Consider the following 15500-nt stretch of genomic DNA (forward strand, 5'->3'; position numbering starts at 1 on the left):
GGATGCCTGGTCATTCTTTAAAAGTAACTTCCTCACCATTTTAGATAAGCATGCTCCGTTCAAAAAATGCAGAACTAAGAACAGATACAGCCCTTGGTTCACCCCAGACCTGACTGCCCTCGACCAGCACAAAAACATCCTGTGGCGGACTGCAATAGCATCGAATAGTCCCCGTGATATGCAACTGTTCAGGGAAGTCCGGAACCAATACACGCAGTCAGTCAGGAAAGCTAAGGCCAGCTTCTTCAGGCAGAAGTTTGCATCCTGTAGCTCCAACTCCAAACAGTTCTGGGACACTGTGAAGTCAATGGAGAACAAGAGCACCTCCTCCCAGCTGCCCACTGCACTGAGGCTAGGTAACACGGTCACCACCGATAAATCCATGATTATCGAAAACTTCAATAAGCATTTCTCAACGGCTGGCCATGCCTTCCGCCTGGCTACTTCAACCTCGGCCAACAGCCCCGCCCCCCCCGCTGCTCCTCGCCCAAGCCTCTCCAGGTTCTCCTTTACCCAAATCCAGATAGCAGATGTTCTGAAAGAGCTGCAAAACCTGGACCCGTACAAATCAGCTGGGCTTGACAATCTGGACCCTCTATTTCTGAAACTATCCGCCACCATTGTCGCAACCCTATTACCAGCCTGTTCAACCTCTCTTTCATATCGTCTGAGATCCCCAAGGATTGGAAAGCTGCCGCAGTCATCCCCCTCTTCAAAGGGGGAGACACCCTGGACCCAAACTGTTACAGACCTATATCCATCCTGCCCTGCCTATATAAGGTCTTCGAAAGCCAAGTCAACAAACAGGTCACTGACCATCTCGAATCCCACTGTACCTTCTCCGCTGTGCAATCTGGTTTCCGAGCCGGTCACGGGTGCACCTCAGCCACACTCAAGGTACTAAACGATATCATAACCGCCATCGATAAAAGACAGTACTGTGCAGCCGTCTTCATCGACCTTGCCAAGGCTTTCGACTCTGTCAATCACCATATTCTTATCGGCAGACTCAGTAGCCTCTGTTTTTCGGATGACTGCCTTGCCTGGTTCACCAATTACTTTGCAGACAGAGTTCAGTGTGTCAAATCGGAGGGCATGCTGTCCGGTCCTCTGGCAGTCTCTATGGGGGTGCCACAGGGTTCAATTCTCGGGCCGACTCTTTTCTCAGTATACATCAATGATGTTGCTCTTGCTGCGGGCGATTCCCTGATCCACCTCTACGCAGACGACACCATTCTATATACTTTCGGCCCGTCATTGAACACTGTGCTATCTAACCTCCAAACAAGCTTCAATGCCATACAACACTCCTTCCGTGGCCTCCGACTGCTCTTAAACGCTAGTAAAACCAAATGCATGCTTTTCAACCGATCGCTGCCTGCACCCGCATGCCCGCCTAGCATCACCACCCTGGATGGTTCCGACCTAGAATATGTGGACATCTATAAGTACCTAGGCTGCAAACTCTCCTTCCAGACTCATATCAAACATCTCCAATCGAAAATCAAATCAAGAGTCGGCTTTCTATTCCGCAACAAAGCCTCCTTCACTCACGCCGCCAAGCTTACCCTAGTAAAACTGACTATCCTACCGATCCTCGACTTCGGCGATGTCATCTACAAAATGGCTTCCAACACTCTACTCAGCAAACTGGATGCAGTCTATCACAGTGCCATCCGTTTTGTCACTATAGCACCTTATACCACCCACCACTGCGACTTGTATGCTCTAGTCGGCTGGCCCTCGCTACATATTCGTCGCCAGACCCACTGGCTCCAGGTCATCTACAAGTCCATGCTAGGTAAAGCTCCGCCTTATCTCAGCTCACTGGTCACGATGGCAACACCCAACTGGCCTATCTGCACGCGCTCCAGCAGGTGTATCTGACTGATCATCCCTAAAGCCAACACCTCATTTGGCCGCCTTTCGTTCCAGTACTCTGCTGCCTGTGACTGGAACGAATTGCAAAAATCGCTGAAGTTGGAGACTTTTATCTCCCTCACCAACTTCAAACATCAGCTATCTGAGCAGCTAACCGATCGCTGCAGCTGTACATAGTCTATTGGTAAATAGCCCACCCATTTTCACCTACCTCATCCCCATACTGTTTTTATTTATTTACTTTTCTGCTCTTTTGCACACCATGACCCTCTGATCATTTATCACTCCAGTGTTAATCTGCAAAATTGTAATTATTCGCCTACCTCATGCCTTTTGCACACATTGTATATAGACTCCCCCTTTGTTTTCTACTGTGTTATTGACTTGTTAATTGTTTACTCCATGTGTAACTCTGTGTTGTCTGCTCATACTGCTATGCTTTATCTTGGCCAGGTCGCAGTTGCAAATGAGAACTTGTTCTCAACTAGCCTACCTGGTTAAATAAAGGTGAAATAAAAATAAAATAAATAAATAAAAATCTAAATGCTTTAGATGCTCTCAATCTCTCACAAATTATCAAGGAACATACCAGATACAACCCTCAATCTGTAACATTGGGCAACTTCTTAGATAGCATCCTGACCAACTTGCCCTCTAAATACACCTCTGCTGTCTTCAACCAGGATCTCAGCCATCATTGCCTGCATGCGTAATGGTTCTGCTGTCAAACGACCAACCCTCATCACTGTCAAATGCTCCCTAAAACACTTCAGCGAGTAGGCTTTTCTAATTGACCTGGCCCATGTATCCTGGAAGGATATTGACCTCATCACGTCAGTAGAGGATGCCTGGTTTCTCTTTAAAAGTGCTTTCTTCACAGTCATAAATAAGCATTCAAAAAATGTAGATCTAAGAACAGACATAGCACTTTGTTCACCCCAGACTTGACTGCCCTTGACCAGCACAAAAACATACTGTGGCATTCTGCAATAGCATTGAATAGCCCCCGCAAAATGCAACTTTTCAGGGAAGTCAAGAACCAATATACACAGTAAATTAGGAAAGATAGCTTTTTCAAACAGAATTCAAACAGAATTGTAATTATTTTGCCTCTATGGCCTATTTATTGCCTTATCTCCTTACTCTTCTACATTTGCACACACTGTACATAGATTATTTTTATATTGTGTTATTGACTTTACATTTGTTTATGTGTAACTCTGTGTTGTTTTTTTGCAATGCTTTGCTTTATCTTGGCCAGGTCACAGTGGTAAGTGAGAACTTGTTCTCAACTGGCCTATCTGGTTAAATAAAGGTGAAATAAAAAAAACAAAGTCTGTCAACCATAGGTGCACTTAACCAAAGCAAGCAGTTACCTGGAGTCAATAATGCATTTTAATATGTATGATTAAAGCCCTCATCCCTTTGCATCGTGGAGTAGGCTGTTTTCCTGAACACACGTTTTTCCAGTGGTCTTAGGAAGTTTGTTTCTCTCACTCAACATTATCAAACTTCTGTGGCACCTCTCCATAAGCTCCAGTCATTAGCACAGAGGTCTGTGAACTATCATTCCCTCAAGTTAAGGGTTTGTACAGGTCAGGTTAGGGAGGAGCAGACAGTGTTGTCTGCCTCCAGCTCTCTGTGGATCTGTGTCTCTCACTCTCCCCTTTGCTTCCTCTATTCAGGCAGTTTCTCTCGCTCTCTGTTTCTCTCTCTGTCTGCGGTCTATCAGACCCAGGGCTGAACCATGTGGCTGCCCGGTGTCGTGGCGCTGCTGTTGGAAACACCCCTCTGATGCTCCCATTAGCCTGATGTAAAGATGATAGCTTGTGCTTTGTTTTGATATCCGTTTCCAATAGCAGGTCACGATGCTCAAGAGAGACCACGATGATCGGTTTGCTGTGGGATTGAGGCTGCCAAAAGGCATGAAGGAGGGAGAGAGGAACGAAAGAGAAAAGAGGGAGGTAGGGGGTGGTAGTGTCCTGGTCAATGCCTGGCCAAAATCATACATACAAGAGGGATAAATGATGTACAGAGAGGGGGGAGAAGAGACAGTAGAGAAGGATAAACAGAGAGAAGGAGGAGAAAGAGGGAAAATACAATAAAACAGCACATTGGGTTGAAGGTCACAAGAGAAGGTCAAATATCAGGGAGATAAGGACCACCCACTGCAGCTATGAGGAGGGATGAATAGCTCACACCACCATGACACCCATTATACCCTAGCTTTACAACATGTTAACCTGCTCTTCTGGCTCAATGAACCATTCCCAATGGAGTCAGATGAACCATATTGCATTCAGGTGTGTGCAATGGACGTGAAACTCACCCGCAGCATGTTGGCTGGAGTACATCTGTGACGTCACCTTCCCTGAGATCTGAAAGCCAACTGAGGTGAAAGACTATAGCATCTAAGACGGTTGGCTTTGAGTGGCGTGTGACGTTGTGCAAAAGGTTATGAGTTCCAGGCGCACTCTGTAATACAGGGAGGATGCGTGAAAGTTACCTGTGTATGACCTAATGCATATTGTTCAGAATGACATACGCTAGACAGTATACTACACAAGACTCAATCGAGCGACCTGAGGCCTCTTTACTCATAAACAGAAAAGTACTGCTCTCATTTCTGGAACCAGAGGTGGATCCAGACTGGATGGTCTATTTGGAATACTTGATTCATGGACCATTTGCTCAACTCCCTGAGTCATCCTCCAAGGCCTGTGATGTGGTCTAACTCACTTTGAAGACCAGCGGGATGCATCAAATGTATCCTGCGTGAGAGTGTGAGCCTTGTGAGCCGAGTCATGGGTTCTTCGGTCATCGTACAGCCGTGCTGGAAACGTCGCTCAAGATTGTTTTTGCCTGGATCTGTGATTCAGACACTCTATTGCAAGACAATCCCATTTCTTTCCCCTCATCTGCCAAACAACATTAAGTATCATCTTGGACACAGAATTTACTTTATGTGAACCAAATGGATGCTTTAAAGCTTGGCTCAAACCATCAGATTAACCAGAAACACATTCATCTTTCATCACATTATGGGCTGGAATTCACCTGGGCTTTTATTCTCTGGGCTGTCAGTTTCTCTTTTCTCCTTTTTGTCAAATACCAAACTTTGAGACTATGGGACAAGTTGATCATCTAATGACTTAAAATGGACCTTAGATTACTGTCTAACTTTCACCCCATGATGGTTAATATGGTGGGATATTTCCTGCTGTTCAAAGGTCATTTTTATGTATGATTTACAGTATAGCCATTGATTGTTGAGGAATGTAATGGAGAAATAAGGACTACAGCCAAGGGAGGGATTGTGAAGTTGGCAGGCAGGTGCAGTGTGAGTAGAAGATACTGAGAGACTCCCACAACACCCAACTATCAACAAATGGGTTTAACATAACGTTAACAACAAGGGGTTGGAACCAAAATTATTTTCCCATTGTTCTGTTACAAACAGAACCCCGTATATTGTTTTTCATTCCGTTCCAGTGTTTCTGACTAGAAAATTAAAAATTCTTACCGACCTTTTCATAATTTGTTTTATCCTGTGAAATCAACATATTTTTTTACAAAATTGCTCATTCATTCACTTGACCCATGAGCATGGATAGGGAAGCTTGCTATGGAACGTGTAAACTAGTTGTACAGGTGCGAGATGAGACTGGAACTTCACCGGTGGGGAGAGAGTGAAAGACGGTTGGACATGGAGGTTGCTTGGCGCGAAGCGCTGAACATTATGACATGACATGAGCTGGAATGTGTTTAGGCTATGACTAGCATTATAACTTCCCCAAATTACAGAGTTATATATAAATCAAATCAAATCAAATCAAATCAAATTTAAGGAAGTTAGGGAAGAACTAAACTAGACTAGAACTAAACCAGCAGACACACCGCTCACCACATGAAACTACCCATACCTACCCGGACCAGCAGACACACCCCTCACCGCATGAAACTACCCATACCTACCCGGACCAGCAGACACACCCCTCACCGCATGAAACTACCCATACCTACCCGGACCAGCAGACACACCGCTCACAGTATGAAACTACCCATACCTACCCGGACCAGCAGACACACCGCTCACAGTATGAAACCAAAACATAAATAGCGAAACACAAAACAGACAATATTCCCATCCCCACCCTCACCCTTGATTGGATGACCTCAAACATTTATACTGTATATTTGCGTATACATTTATTCCAACTCTCATCAATTCCAATCTTCAGACAGCCACAGATTTAAAGAATAATAATACATGATTAACCAGCTCTCAATATTTAAAAATAACTTTGGTTCCCGATTCTGTTTCCATTCCTCAAAAAATGTATTTATTTTTCGGTACTGTTCCCTGAACCGGTTCCAACCCCTGGTTAATACATTACATACCAGATCATGAACCCCTTAAGGCAGTGGTTCCCAACCTTTTTCGGTTACTGTACCACCAACTTAATTTTGCTCTGCCCAGAGTACCCCTGAACTACCCCTTCGTGCATTTTACCAGTAGACCAATGGGCTCATGAGTCTTCTCAAGTACCCCCTGTGGACAGGTCAAGTACCCCCAGGGCTCCTAGTACCCCTGGTTGGAAACCAATGCCTTAGGGTTCCTAGTACCCCTGGTTGAAAACCACTGCCTTAGGGTTCCTAGTATCCCTGGTTGGGAACCACTGCCACAGGGCTCCTAGTACCCCTGCTAGGGCTCCTAGTATCCCTGGTAGGGCTGCTAGTACACCTGATTCGAAACCACTGCTTTAGGGCTCCTGGTACACCTGATTGGAAACCACTGCCTTAGGGCTCATGGTGGGAGTCGGCCAATTACGCACAGCTGAAATGCGGTCACTCTCCATCCCCATGCCTGAAGTGGAAATGCGGTACCCTAGGAAGGAGATGGACTGTTGGAAAAACAGGCATTTCTCAGCCTTGACGTACAGGTCATGCTCCAATAGTCGACCAAGCACCTTGCGCACCAGGGACACATGCTAGGCGCGTGTAGTGGAGTATATCAGAATGTTGTCGATATACACCACTACACCCTGCCTGTGCAGGTCCCGGAAAATCTAATCTACAAAGGCCTGGAAGACTGACGGAGCATTCATCAACCCGTACGTCATGACGAGGTACTCATAGTGCCCTGAGGTGATACTAAATGCCGTCTTCCATTCCCACGCCCAGTGCATTGACTCTATCGCACTGTTGATGAGAGGCAGCGGGTAACTGTACCTCACAGTGATTTGGTTGATGCCTCAATAGTCAATACACGGGCGCAGATCTCCATCCTTTTTCTTCACAAAAAATAAACTCGAGGAGGCAGGTGAAGTGGAAGGCCAAATGTACCCCTGCCCCAGAGATTCGGAGACGGAGGCCATGTTTCCTCCTGGGACTCCTGGGAAGTGCTGCGTCTACCAGGAGTTCTATTGCACAATCCCCCCGTTGATATGGTGATAATTGAGTCGCCTTCTTTTTACAGAAGAAGAGAGCCAAATCTGCTTATTCAGAGGGGATGCGCACAGTGGAGACCTGATCTGGACTTTCCACCGTAGTAGCACCGACGGAAACCCCTAAACACCTCCCCGAGCACTCTCGTGACCACCCTGTGAGAGCCCTCCATCGCCACGAAATAGTGGGGTCATGACAGGCCAATCAGGATAGGCTCAGCACCATTGGAAATGCAGGAGAATCAATAAGGAAGAGACTGATTCTCTCCTTGTGGCCCTCCTGCGTAACCATGCCCAGTGGAGCAGTGGCCTCCCTAATTAGCCCTGACCCTTATGGTTGACTATCTAGGGCATGCACAGGGAAAGGCATATCCAGAGGAACAATGGGGATCCCTAAACTATGGGCAAATGATCTGTCAGCTGCGCCTGAATGCTGCACCTGAATCTACGAGAATGCGGGGAAAACACAGGAAAGTTAATAAACAAAAACACGTGAGCAACAGGGGGCTCTGGGTGAGCCTGGTGCCGACTCACCTGGGGTGACATGAGTGCCCTGCCTGCTGGCTCGACTCCCAGAGGAACCTCACCAGCACCGACCAGCAGTGTTCCCTCTGCGGCCACAGATGGTGCATGGAACAGCCCCTCCTCCGGTCGCCCTAAGGGCAGCACCTCCCAGCTCCATGGGCGTCATAGCGGTGGTGCTGAGGGATGGATCCGACAGACCCCGATGTGGACGTCCGTGGGAAGCCAGCAGGCTTTCCAGCCAGTTGGACAGATCCACCAGCTGGTCGAATGTGAGAGTGGTGTCCCTAAAGGCCAAATCCTGACGGACGTCCTCGCACAGACTGCACAGGTAGTGAGTGACCAATCAGGGCCCTGTCGTTCCATCCCGCGCCGGCAGCCAGGGTCCGGAATTTTAATGCAAACTCTTGTGCGCTCCTCGTCCCCTGCCTCAGGTGGACGAGGCGTTCACCCGCCGCTCTACCCTCAGACGGGTGGTCAAAGACAGCCCAGAAGCGGTGGGTGAAATCCTCAATGGTCCAACACCGCTTCTTCTTTCCCCCATAAGGCGTTGGCCCACTCCAGGGCTTTCCCTGAGAGGCAGGAGACAAGGGCGGCCACGCTCTCTCGGTCCGAAAGGAGCCGGGTGGACTGTTGCCAGGTAGAGCTCTAGCTGGAGCAAGAACCCCTGACAACCTGTCGCCGTTCCATCATACTCCCTCGGGAGGGCGAGCCGAATCCCACTGGGCCCCGGTGAAGGAGGGGTGAGTGATGGTGAGACTGCTGGTGGAGACACTGGAGGGACTCCTCTTCTCTCCCAGCGCTCCATGGTTTGTAGGACGCGATCCATGGCGCTGCCGAGATGTTGCAGCATGGCAGCGTGCTGCTGGACTCGCTCCTCAACCCCTACTACAGGTACACCTGCACCTACTGACTACATTCCGAAGGAGTGCGTGTTTTTGTCAAGGCTGTGGGTAACTGGTGAATGGAGTCAGGCGCAGGAGAGCTGAGATGCGTGGACAAGGTATTTAATTCAAGAAAACACCAGTATAAACACAATACTATGGTGCTGGAAAAATACCGGTACCACGAAGTAAACGGGCGTAACAACAAAACCCGGCGACAGTAATACCAGCCGTCATAATACAGCCTTACAAAAAAACAAAAATGCACACAAACATGGGGGGAACCAGAGGGTTAAAAAATGAACATGTAATGGGGGGAATTGAAACCAGGTATGTAGAAAACAAAGACAAAACAAATGGAAAATTAAAAGTGGATCGGTGATGGCTAGAAGGCCGGTGACGTGGACCACCGAACGCCGCCCAAACAAGGAGAGGGACCGACTTCGGCGGAAGTCGTGACACCCTGGTGCCAAAACATATTAGGAGTCTAATGTAAAGTGTGTTAAATGAGATTTGCATTTGTTTTGATTAAAGTTAAAAATTACTGTGGTGTTGAAATGTTAGTTTTTGAAGTTGTAACCTGTAGTTTTTATTGATCTATTATTAGAATGTTTGTGGTGAATTTGTTGAAATTGTTGTCCTCTGGTCTCAATGGGCTCCTCTGACTAAATAAAAATTAAACAAAAAAACTAAAACAAATTCATGTCCCCACAGAGCACAGGCAAACAATGTGAGCGTTCTGGACTTTTGAATACTCTCCAGGAAATTCTACCAATGCACAATTTGTCTTTGTAGAGAAAACTGGCATGGCCCTTGCCAGGGAGATGTCATGACGAGACCCAATAGCATGCAGGCACTAGAAGTGCTTACTACGTGGGTATACTCATTCCCACGGCTGAGCCTAGAGCTATTGCAGCGACCACCGGCAGTCATGACCGCAGTAAAATTCAAAAATCCCACGTGACGGTTGAGTCACAGTAATCTCCTTTCATGCACTCCAACACATGTTGTGCTGGTAGTACCCAACTCGCTAACGACCATTAATCAGGTCGCTAATGGCCTCGTACTCAGCGCTCTATTGTCCCTCTAACCAACGCAAATGGAATCAAAAATCACATCAAACACTTATCATCATAACAGTATCATGCTTTTAAAACTCACCTCACTGTGATGATCAATTTAAAGAAAGAAGTTCAAAAGCAGGTTGAAACTGAGTGTAAAACATGTGGGTGTTTGAAAGCCTAACACACGAAATGGACAGCTCTTTCTAAGGGGATAATTAATTAAAAACACCCTCATGCATAGGTTAGAGCCCCCTCAAAAAACGGAATTAAAATAATGATTGCGGCATTATAGCCTACCGCATATTACACAAAAACAATGAACAAAACTGATTTCAGATGTCTTTGGTACATAATTGGTCTAGCCAATACAAATTCTAGTAATCACCTGGACTGTATTACAATGCATTCTCGATGGACTGGTTACCTTATGTTACACCCCCAGACGATGCTGTTGGTTCATTGATTGCGCTGGAATTTGTATTTGATTTTGAATAGCCTGGTAATAGGGCATTTTTATTATTTTCATAATTAATAAGCCGACGTTATCTTTGGCTACAGAATCTCTCACCACCGTGCGTTTCCATTTCCTCCTCTTTCTCCTTCATTCCTTTCTCGAATGTGTAGAGTTTAATTAAATATGTTCCCGAACAGATTTCACTTCTGTTCTGTCCTAAATGAAGCACTGGGTAGTTGCAGCAACAGGGTTGGAGAGCCCATTGCATACAGAGTTTGGGCAGAATATCACCTGTTGCCCAGCGAGAGCATGCTCCTCAAACTGGTTGATGCATGGAGTGAAATAAGTGTTCTTGTATTTATTTCTCAGCTGCTCATATTAATCACATGCTCCCCTGTAAAAACGAAATAGCCTACCTGGCATCATTAAAAACCAAACCAGTGGGAAAGCGGCTTCCATTCGCTATATGAGTGCATACTGACATATCTTGTTACCCCTGATCTGTTCCTGGCCATTTGATAATGGACCTTTCTAAATTGATTTTTTTTTAACATATTAGTTGAGACTAGATTCGATTGAGAATAGTCTGATGGGTGAAAATATGATCACTTGATGAGAGAACAGCTGTGCAGCCCAAGGCCAGGAACAGAGCGCAAGCTTTTTTTGCAACTTTCTTAAATCATCAACAGCCTTTAGTCTCATCGTGCAGCCTGTTTATGTTTTCATTTCCAAGACATTCTAAGGTTTGTATCATTCACAACTAAAGTTACCAAATAACTCTAAATCTAGCATTTAGGACCTGTTTTTGAAATTATTACATTGAAACTCAATTTAGCATCTTCTTATGCACACTCCCGTTCCGGATTGGGGAAAAATATAATTTATATTTTATTCAGCCAAGTTCAATTATGTTCTTCATACTATAAAATCATATCATATGAAATAATGGCACAGGACTTGATTAAATCTTGTCAGCTAAATGAGCAAGCCTACAGACTATGGCATGGCACATAGCCAGATACGGTAGGCCAACTCATATTCTGTTTTTCTGACATCTAAATATTATGTTTCTTCAGACCTGCCTAAAATAAATTAAAAACTAAAAACTATGTATTATGTACCAAAGGTGCACATCAGCGGCTTTTACTTATGCTAATTAACAGTCAATTGCCGTGAGACCAGCAGTCTTTCGCATGACAATAACCAGCTGAAAAAATTTCACGGCCGCCACGGCCACAGGTATCCAATTGATCAACCTTGAGAATTGTTATGTTGTTTTCATCACATGTTTTGTTAAAGACCCGGTGAATTTCCACCAACCTCTATGTGAACTCCTACACATAACCATGAGGGACTCCTCATTTCGGGAGAGTCCAACAGCTGATAAAATTTTGGAAAGAAGAAAGGAAAAAAGAGAGGAAAATAAATAACAGGGCTGGCATTTCAAGCAGCTTTATTTCAGGCTGTGCCAGCCAGCCATCCCCTTGGGAAGGGGAAGGCGTCTAAAGACCAGGTCTGCAGAAAGGAGGGCGTAAACAAAGATGCTGTGACAAGAAAACATTTCAAAGCCCCCTCGCTTCTCCGTGGAGATAAAGGCAAGAAAAATCAGATTATTTACTTCCCCGGATCCATGTTGGATCTCTGTCGTCCGTCGGCAGAGCTGGAGTGCCTGGGAACAATTTGTCCCAGCCATTATTCCAATCTGTTAAAAGGATGAGAATTGCAGGCCACGCTTCAGGCCTGCTTTACTGACGAGGATGAAAAGAGGAATGCTTATGTGTTTTTCTCCCTCACTCCTTACCTCCTTCTGTCTCTGTTATACTGTGGCCTCAACATCAGAGCATTACACAGACACCATATTGTTAAATATTCCGTCACATTGGGACTTCCTTCGGTCCTGTTCAAGCCGCTGACATCAACTGTATCATTTTGTGTGTGTGTGTGTGTGTGTCCGACTCCAGCACAATCTGGGGCAGGCGGTCCGCCATGTAGTTCAGCCCACTTACAGTCCAGAGAGCAACTTGGGAACAGCTCTCTGAGGCAGTGGCAAGCTGTTGCATCTGCGAAAAGGCCATCCAGAGTGGCTCTCTCTCTTTTATGGGGAGATGGTGTTACACAGAGGGCTGGTGCTGGTGGTGTTACTCTGGGAGCCAGACTGCGGTTAGTTGGCCTCTTTTTGTTCATTGTCTAATACTCTCCGGCCCTCTCTTCTCTTCCAACTGTGTGGTCACATCGGGGTGAGGCTGTGGCGTCTCCAGCGATGCTTTTTTCCCTCCCAGCCGTCTCAGGGTCTTCCTGTCGATGAGAGCAGGGCCAATGGGAGGAGCCGTCCGGCAGGGCCTGTTCTTCCACGTGTGAGATGAAAGGGACCATGAGTCTGCACCAGAGTTGACACTGTTTCCAGGGTAGAGTGCAGAGCTGAGTGAAACACCTCATGTAAGGCCTTCTGTCAAATCTAACAGAACTCTGCCGTAAGAATGGAAAAATGTGTCTTTGAAATGTTACTGAATTTATATGAGGAGTTATTTAAAGCAAACAACCTTTGCCAAAGGTGAATTGAAATAAATGTATGAGACAAGAAATGGTCAATATGAATTTATGTGAATGCCTAAACTTTGATATTTTGTCTTGGTTGTTTACCTTGTCATGGAATTAGCTATGTAATTTGATATAGTGTAGTACCATTCATTGTTATGACTGGGCTCCCGAGTGGTGCAGCGGTCTAAGGCACAGCATCTCTGTGCTAGAGGCGTCACTGCATACACCCTGGTTTGAATCCAGGCTGTATCACAACTGGCTGTGATTGGGACTCCCATAGGGCGGCACACAATTGGACCAGCGTCATCTGGGTTTGGAAGGTGTAGGCCGTCATTGTAACTGACTTTTATTAGTTACCTGTTAAGGATATGGCAGACATATGCCCCCTTTGGAGAGATTGGGTACCCCTAGTAAACTGAAAAAAAAATCTGTCAAAAATTGCTAATATATGCAAATAAAAATTATTATTGGATAGAAAACACTCTAAAGATTCTAAAACCGTTGGAATTATGTCTGTAAGTATAGCAGAACTCACAGGGCAGGCATTCTTCCAAACTAGTTTTTGTGGCCATGAAAGTTGGAGCAACTTTGACGTCATGGACCCACCCTTCCCAACCAGTTATGATTCTGGGGAGACTTTCTATCTCTTCCGCTAGATGTCCTCTTTCAGTAGAGCTTTGAATCGTTCAAATCCCGCGAGAATTGACCCTATGGGAGTGAAATTAGTGCATGCCACGAGAAAATAGGCTGTGCGTAGGGGCGCGAATTGGTCCCAGCCATTCCTTTGTTCCAGCACTCAAGAGAAGGGCAGACGATGGCCGATTGAATTGAAGTTTGTTTTGCGTGTCTAAAACATCATAAAGCTTGCTTCTGCACTTAGTTTGACCTGTTTAGTCGACATATAATATGTAATTTTGAAGTTTTGATGCGCAACTTTTCCGGACCAGAGGACGTTTTGGGTGCATTTCAGCTGATGTTATTAGCAGTAGCTAATACAAAGACGCAAGACTTGAAACCAAACGATGTATTGGGTAAGTATGAAGCCTTCCAGAACATTCTGAACGAAGACCATCGAAGGTATGGGAATATTTATGCTTAAATCTGTGTTTCTGTTGACTCCAACATTACGTAGAAATGTAGCTTGGAACTGAGCGCCGTCTCAGCATATTGAATAGTGTGCGATTTCTGTAACGTTAAAAATAAATCTAATAAAGCGGTTGCATAAAGAAGCAGTGTATCTTTCTAACTATATGTAGAACATGTATATTTAGTCAAAGTTTATGATGTCTATTTACGTTATCTTGCCGCGCTACCTAGATTTCCTGCGGGCATTTTGGAGTAATTTCTGAACGTGAACTCACTGTAAATGGACATTTATGGATATAAATGGCATATTATTGAAAAAAAAAAAATGTACTTGTAACATGTCATATTACTGTCATCTGATGAAGATTTTCAAAAGGTTAGTGAGCGATTTATTTTTTAATCCTGCGTTTGTTGATTGCATGTTTTGGCTATTCAAATGAGCTGTGTCTGGTGGTGGTTTTACATATATATGTGCTATGTTTTCGCCGTAAAACATTTTAGAAATCTGACTTGCTGGCTAGATGAACAAGGTGTTTATCTTTCATTTGAGCTATTGGACTTGTTAATGTGTGGAGGTTAAATATTTTTAAGAATATCTTTGCGTTCCATGCGCCGCCGTTTCAGCTGAACGTGGGAGGGTTGATTCCCAATTGGGAACCAATATCGTAGACAGGTTAAATAAAATAAATATTATATAGACTACGTGTCAGGAAGTGTTACAGGGACGTTTGACAATATGCAGCATCCTATAGAGTCCATGGGGTCTGTAGCTAGCCCACTAGCCATGCTAATACCGTGACTTAGAAGATGCCATTATAGGAGTAATATCTGGTGTGACTTAGAAGAGGCCATTATAGCAGTAATATATTTTCGGCCTTGCAGGATGTAATGGTGCAATGAAATTACCTGGTGCTGGACTAGCCCGGAAGAATCATAAAATGCAGCAAGTGTTTTCATTAGACAATTGAACTGATCATGTGACTTTAATGTGTGTATTCAAACTCCCCTCTTTCTGTGTTCTAGGTGGCCACCCACAGGAAGTGAATGCAGTCCGGGGGCATGGTGGTTCCTTGTGTGTCGAAAGCTAATGGCGGCATTTGTTGAGAGCACATGGATAACGGATCTCCTGAGCTTTGGAGAACTTGACAAAATGGACACCTGCCTCCTGGGCTGCACCACTTCTTGTGCCCCTTTCTGTTTGGTTGGTTGATTTGGGTATTTTAAACTGCATTGGCCAAAAGCAAACTGTGGAATGTTAGTTTGTTTAATTCTGCAGAGTCTATGATGCATAAAAACCTGACATATTTACATTACAGTAGGGTTAGGAGGACGTGTCTCCTATGGACCGTCTAACTTACATTGAAAGTCACCTGCTATCAATAAAACTTTGGGTAACCCCTTGCTGCCTTCCTGTACATTCTCTTTTCCGCCTCTATTTCTATTATGGAGAAGAAGTAACCAGGATTTTGATGGAAGAAGTGTTCCTGAAGTGTAATGGACCTTCAGTCTGGTGGGCCCCATGTTTCCAGAAGATCTGAGCAGCAGTCTACTACATAAGTCTACTTGAGTCTGGATGGTAGGGCCATCTGTCAGAGAGATAACACAGAACACCAAGAGTCCATGA

The 15500-nt window shown here is 45.2% G+C and overlaps 1 long non-coding RNA gene across 1 annotated transcript; it reads left to right on the forward strand.

Annotated features, from left to right (window-relative positions):
* The first annotated feature begins 12207 nt into the window (after positions 1-12207).
* Positions 12208-15275, forward strand: LOC149984713 (uncharacterized). The gene is made up of 2 exons (XR_016494989.1): positions 12208-13867; positions 14900-15275. It is a non-coding gene; the product is annotated as an uncharacterized LOC149984713 (long non-coding RNA).
* Positions 15276-15500: the final 225 nt, after the last annotated feature.

This window comes from Oncorhynchus mykiss, chromosome 3, assembly GCF_057628025.1.
Source record: "Oncorhynchus mykiss isolate SJ-2025 chromosome 3, ASM5762802v1, whole genome shotgun sequence".
Taxonomy (NCBI): domain Eukaryota; kingdom Metazoa; phylum Chordata; class Actinopteri; order Salmoniformes; family Salmonidae; genus Oncorhynchus; species Oncorhynchus mykiss.